Below are 6492 nucleotides of genomic sequence, written 5' to 3'. Positions count from 1 at the left end.
AGCAACTCCCGGTGATTTTTGACGGTAATTGAGGGCCTTTCGGCCTAGAAATCTTGACAACGTCACAGATTTCGTGAGCTGAGGTAAGGCTAGCTAACAACCTAGCTAGCGGCCTTCCGCCATCTTGCCTCGGAGAGCGTCGGTAATTGAGTGTTGGCGACTCAAACGACAACGATAAAGCGGTGGTCTAGCCGAGCGCGATCGGCTCCGTCCGACCAGCAGTCGTTGTAACAGCCGGTATTAGCTGGTGCGGGGCGGGGTTAGCGTTCAAGGCCGTCGAAGGCTGTTTGGGGTGCCGGGGTCCAGTGGGTGTTCGCCACGGGACGAGATGATTTACCGTCGTGTTTAGAAATTGTTCTGCTGGTAGTGACGAAAACATGAATATAATTAAATGTAAATGTGGATTTAAAACCATTTGCTGTTGTCTTGTGTTCGTGCCGTTTTTTGAATTGTGTTTCCCGGCGATGAGCAACGAGTCTCTGTGAGAGCTGGTCGCATCGATACGGTAACCAGACGGGTTCACAAGATGGCGCCCGTTTGCCGCGCTGTGTATCGTGAGCGGTTCAAACGTCCTGTTTCCACCTGTGTCTTTTCTCCTCACGGGCGACTTTTTCCCATATTCCAGGTTGATTTGAAGGGGACACGATTCCTAGGAGTCTGCTTGTTGAAGTCCTGGGTTTACTTTGATGCTTTGGCGTCCTGTAGGGGGGCCGTGCACCACGTGACCGGGCAGATGCGGAAGATGCTTTAGCCATGTTGTTTCTTGTCAAGCAGGAGCATCGGCCTCCACCGGGACCTCCGTCTCCGGGGCGATGGGGGCGATGGGGGAGATGCGCCGTCGCTCCGGGCCGAGCGGCTTAGACGGGGTGGGGGTTTATTTGGGAATGAAGTCGTGAGTGAAGCTGACGGTGCGGGGAATGCGCTGGCGTCGAGCGAGGGCGCGGGGCTATCGCTTCTCGGCCTTTTGGCTAAGATCAAGTGTAGTATCTGTTCTTATCAGTTTAATATCTGATACGTCCCCTATCCGGGGACCAAATATTAAATTGATTTTTGGAACAGGGAGATCCACTCCCTGTTCCCTGAGCCGTCCACTCCACGCATCGACCCGGTATTGCAGTGCCTCTGGGAACGGTGCACCCCCTGCTTTTGTGTCCGATGTCAAGGTTGCCATGTCCTCCAACAACGTCATACGTAACCAACATACACGGGACCCAGATCTTGTCTGTGCCCTGTGTGACCAGCGACACTGTCCCCGTTGTTTCTGCCGGTAGGGAACGGTAGATAGCGACACACGAGCGTGTCAGCCTGAAACCCTGTCCCTACCATTCGCCCCGTGCAGCCCGATAAAATCCCACTATGGACCAGAATTGAGCCTAAATGGATCGCATTTGAAACGGATGGATTGCCTTGTATAGACTGTGTCAGACTGGGCTCAGGGGGAAGTTCTCCCGGCCGTAGAGCGGCAGAAACCCCTCGCGGCATCAGGAAGACGGACGGAACGTGTTCCGGTTGTCCTCTGACTTCTTCGTGAAAATTGAAGCGTCCGTGTCGTTTTCGGCGTCCCGGCCCGTCAGAACTCAGAGTTGACGTTTTTTGGACGGAGTGTGTGTGTGTGAGAGATTCACGCGGGGCGGTGTGTGTGTGTGTGTGCGAGACGGATGGTGTGTGAGCTCCCGGATCCTGCAGTATTTGTGAAGAGTCCGCGTGGGTTCCCCCCCCCGATTGAGTACGCGGTGCATACCCCCACTTCTCTAGATTGACCTCCACCTGTTTTCTGCTCTCACTACAGATCACAACGGCATCCGCAAAGGTCACGGTCCGTGGAGATTCATGTCTACCCTCATCCGTCAGCCCGTCCGTCACCATTGCGACCAAGAAGGGGCTCAGGGCCTATCCCCGACGGAGTCCCGCTTCCACCTTGAACTTTTCTGCTATGGCCTTTGCTAGCTCCCTTTTTACCTTAGGCTGTAGCCTAAGGAGTGTCTGATGATTTTCGGTTCGAGTAGCCTCGGGCGCCACTGGCTGTAATCATGGAGACTAAATAGAAGGAGCTCCTGACAGATGTGGAAATGACTGGAGGTGGAAAAGACAGAGGACGGCTGCTTATAAAATGCCCTTCCGCGCGGGTCTCCCTCGTTTACGGCCATACCACCCTGAACACGCCCGATCTCGTCTGATCTCGGAAGCCAACCAGGGTCGGGCCTGGTTAGTACTTGGATGGGAGACCGCCTTGGAATACCAGGTGCCGTAAGCTTTTTCATGTTCGTCCTCTCTGTCCCCAGCAGGGGGTGCTGTCTCTCAAGAGCGCCAACATTTCACACACGGACACCCGCACTCATTCCCTTGTGTCTGTCCCACCGGAGTCACAGTGAAGCGCTCAGTCATAGTTCCTCGCCTTACCTTTCGGGTCACTTTCCGTTGTCTCGCCGTCTCTGTCTGTCGCTCGTCGCCTTTCTTGTCATCCCTGTACAGTATTTTTCCATGTGTGCTGTATTTCTTTTTCTTTTGAATCATCCAGTCGCTGACCTCCGTACCGCTGGCTCTCCTAGACACTTCCATGCCTCCACATGTACGGCATGTCATCAGGACCCACTGCCTTTGAACCCCTCATCCTCTTCGTTGCCTTCCTCGCTTCTTTTCTTAAGAATAAGAATAAGAATAAGAACAACTTTATTAATCCCAAAGGAAATTGCAGTGCCAGAGTTACAGAAAATATAACAGTAATAAATCATAAAAGAAAGGCAGAATTAGAAATAAAAATAAACTATAAACTATAAAGTGTCTCAGTGAAACTATAAAGTGTCTTAGTAAGCAGTGATAAAACTATAAGTGTCTTAGTAACAAGTGAGGTAAGGAGTGCACAATAGTATGATAGAAGGGAACATTGTAGTGTAGCTGTTATGAGATGAGATGAAATATGATGAAATATTGCACAGTGTAGCTGTTATGAGATGAAATATTGCACAGTTTCTGAATATTGCACAGAAATGAGATATTGCATATTTTTGTTTGTTTTTAAGTTAAAGATAGGTTGTTATGGTTGCCGGCGGCAGAATGGAGAGGAGTTAGAGGAGAGGAGTCTGATCGCCTCAGGAGGAAAGACCTCCTGTGGCGTTCAGTGGAGCTCCTCGGTGGTATCAGTCTACGGCTGAAAGAGCTCTGACAGGACGTCAGTGTGGCATGCAGGGCGTGATGGATGTTGTCCATGATGCTGAGGAGCTTCTTCAGCATCCTCCTCTCTGACACCTGCACCACAGACTCCTGCTCCACGCCCAGGACAGATCCAGCTCTCCTGATGAGCTTGTTGAGTCTGTTAGCATCAGCTGTCTTGAGCCTGCTGCCCCAGCACACAACAGCGTAGAAGATGACGCTGGACACCACCGAGAGGTAGAACATCTGCAGCATGGTCCTGCAGACATTGAAAGATCTGAGCCTCCTGAGGAAGAACAGGCGGCTCTGACCCTTTCTGAAGATGGCGTTTGTGTTAATAGTTGTAAAGTTGTAAATAGTTGACAAGTTGTAAATTACTTTGGAATTCTTTAAAGCTGGTGTCTGTTGCTGAAATATTACTGAACTGGACGTGAATTTATATTATATATGTCACATTTACTGAAATCCAGCCGCAAGTTAAAAAGATAAAGCCCTTTGGTTATTTTTTTTTTTTTTATCCCACCAAGTTGAAGCTTTTTGGAACAACTTTTAAATAAAAAGGGGATTTTTTTAAAATTGTGACCTTTGCAGAGATATGTTGAATAGGACGTGATCCTACATAATATATGTCACATTTACTAATCTCCAGCCGCAGGTTTAGACGATAAAGCCCAATGGACACAGAGTATTTATCCCACCGAGTTGAAGGTTTTTGGCAAAAGTTGTATATAACTTTGTAATTCTTTAGAGTTAGTGTCCGGTACTTAGATAGGATGTGAATATACACTATATATGTCACATTTACTGAAATCTCGCTGCATGTTTAAGGGATAAAGCCAGCGGGTTATATTTTTATCTTATGAAGTTGAAGCTTTTTGAATAAGTTTTAAGTAACAAGGGAATTCTTTAAAACTGGTGTCTGGTATTAAAATATGTCTAATATTACATGGTTCTTCAGAATATAGGTCACATTTACTTCAATCCAGACGCAGGTTTAAACTAGAGGGACTAAGGAGGGATCATTTGATCCCTAACCTTTGGAGACTACAGAGGGGTCATTTGATCCCCCTGCCATGGAATGTGGTCTGTCCAGTATGCTAATAATGTGGCAGCCCTCCTGCTGGGAGTTGAATGCAGTTTATCAGAGGAGCAGCTCTGGGAGGAGGGGGGAGAAAGAAGTGCGAATCAGTTTTACATGGATTTCACCTAATCAAGGGTAATTGTAACTTCATTGCTTCTGACTCTGATCTTTCTCTTGAAAGCTTGAATGTGCTTGTTTTTTTTTTTTGGAAATATTCTGCATTGCTTGATGCTGGATAACCACTTCTTGTGCAGGCTTGATACAGCACATGGGTGTTCAGGGTTGCCATGTCGACCATGTTATGGAACACAGTGCCTGGCCATTTTCGTGTTCCTGCCCGCAGGCTGTACTCGCGCACCATCTGATCCAAGGCAACGACACCGGATTTTGTGGAATGTTACTGGGTGATGGTGCTTGGCTTTCTTTTGTGGCTTTCCTCAGTCTGAACCACACCGTGTATACTGCTCATTACGTAGACAGTCTTCTTCCAGCTGGCTGCATACACTGTCAGGGTGGCGTCAGTCGTTGAAAACACCTGAGTGCTGAACTCATTGCATTTCATCTCCTGAGCCGAAGGGGGAATATCTCTGCAAATCTTATTGAGTGGCCCAAGACGGGTAGTTTTCCCGGTGAGCAACTTTTTGCAAGTGAAATTGAGGTGAAAAAAGTGTCCGTTGTGACAGTTCTGCCCTGGTTCAGAAATGGTCCCATCAACTTCATTACCACACTCTTGGACAGTCTCTCCTCTTTGGGACGACCAGGTTCTTTGCAAACATATGGAAAGACATTGCAGATATATTTTGATGTCAAATCACAAGCCACCCAGAACTTGATGCCAAACTTATCTGGTTTTGTAGCAATATATTGAATCAAAGGGCAACGTTTCTGATGGGTAAAGCTGTTCATCAATTGTGATGGGACGACCAGGTCTGTACAGTCATGGCCAAAAGTTTGGAGAATGACACAACAATAGAACCATCTGGCAAACACCTAAAAACCATGAAGGAACAGACATTGGGAAAGTGGCAATCTCAAAACTTTTGGCCATGACTGTAGAATGTGAAGACCACGGCCTCAGCTACATTTCACACCTTGCATTGTACTCCCAGCAAGTGGCTGCCTGCCATTAGTGCCATATTAGAATAAAAGCAGGTGGTCATCAGAAGGAAACCCCAAGGCTCAGGAATCTCATATCAGTTTCGAGCTGGTAAAGGGCAGTGTTTCCTCAAAGCGTCTCCGAGTGCTTGTTTATTCGGGAATGTGGGTATTTTGTAAGTCTTTCCAAAGAGTGTGGTTCAGTCCTGCTCTATATTTGTACAGCATCATGGAAACGCTGTGTTGGTGTTTGGTGCTATATGAATAATCAAATTTGATTGCTCGTGACTCAACTAAGCAAGCTTTTGTGGCTCGTTGGTCTAGGGGTATGATTCTCGCTTTGGGTGCGAGAGGTCCTGGGTTCAAATCTCGGACGAGCCCGAGCCCTTCCAATGCTACATTCTGCTGTGTCATACGGACGTATCCGGTCTACTCTTCGCACACACCTTGCATACTCTGCTTCAGCAGCGATGTTCAACCATCACAGACCTTTCCACCCAATGATTACCTATATAGAAGAAAAAACTCCCAAGTGTCAGCTTCACAAGGAAGACACCTTTGTAGTATTTGGTTCTCAGGACCACCTCGCTATAATGTCATCCAGAATGGTGAGACTGAAAATAGAGTCTACTCGTAAGCCCTTTAGTACCAGGGCTTACAATGGGCCCATGGCATTGCTGGCTACCTTCTCGTTTTCCATTGCAGTAACCAGGCACTTCACCGTTTGCTTGGGGCAACAGGTGAATCTGCCTTCAGATTTAGCATGCAGGCTCTGATTATTCTTCAGGGGAGCCTGGTCTTACAGCCCTCAAGGATTTTCTTTGGGATTGCTTCGGCAGGACACTGGAAACAGGCTGGATCCTCTCCAAAATACTTTTGTACTTTGGCAGGAGGGGGCAGGACATCATATATGTATCTGATGGTCAAGCTCAGCTTGTGGCCTCCATGTTCCACTGCCGCTCCAAAAGATCATACTACTTTTTACACCATCTCAGCTCACCCAGCGGCCATGCTTGGTGAGGGACAAAGCTCTGGCAATTCAGTCTGCTTCTTCCTGGTGGTGCATGTCCAGTACCACCAGCTGGTGCTGCTCAGCGGGAGAAGCCCTCCGTCATGTGGGATATTTTTGTTTTCCTGCACCTCTTGCCATGTTGAATTGGCCCACA

At 48.0% G+C, this 6492-nt stretch overlaps 3 non-coding genes across 3 annotated transcripts; all 3 read left to right on the top strand.

Annotated features, from left to right (window-relative positions):
• Positions 1–948: 948 nt before the first annotated feature.
• LOC147220327 (U2 spliceosomal RNA) lies at positions 949–1142 on the top strand. The gene has a single exon (XR_015108178.1). It is a non-coding gene; the product is annotated as a U2 spliceosomal RNA (small nuclear RNA).
• Positions 1143–2135: 993 nt separating this feature from the next.
• LOC147220326 (5S ribosomal RNA) lies at positions 2136–2254 on the top strand. The gene has a single exon (XR_015108564.1). It is a non-coding gene; the product is annotated as a 5S ribosomal RNA (ribosomal RNA).
• Positions 2255–5635: 3381 nt separating this feature from the next.
• Positions 5636–5707, top strand: trnap-ugg (transfer RNA proline (anticodon UGG)). The gene has a single exon. It is a non-coding gene; the product is annotated as a tRNA-Pro (tRNA).
• The last annotated feature ends 785 nt before the right edge of the window (positions 5708–6492 follow it).

This window comes from Fistularia commersonii, chromosome 24 (genome assembly GCF_037954325.1).
Source record: "Fistularia commersonii isolate RoL2024-O1a breed Wild chromosome 24, RoL_Fcom_v1.0, whole genome shotgun sequence".
Classification (NCBI taxonomy): domain Eukaryota; kingdom Metazoa; phylum Chordata; class Actinopteri; order Syngnathiformes; family Fistulariidae; genus Fistularia; species Fistularia commersonii.
The sequence above is the reverse complement of the archived record's forward strand: the minus strand, read 5'-3'. Positions and strand labels throughout refer to the sequence as shown.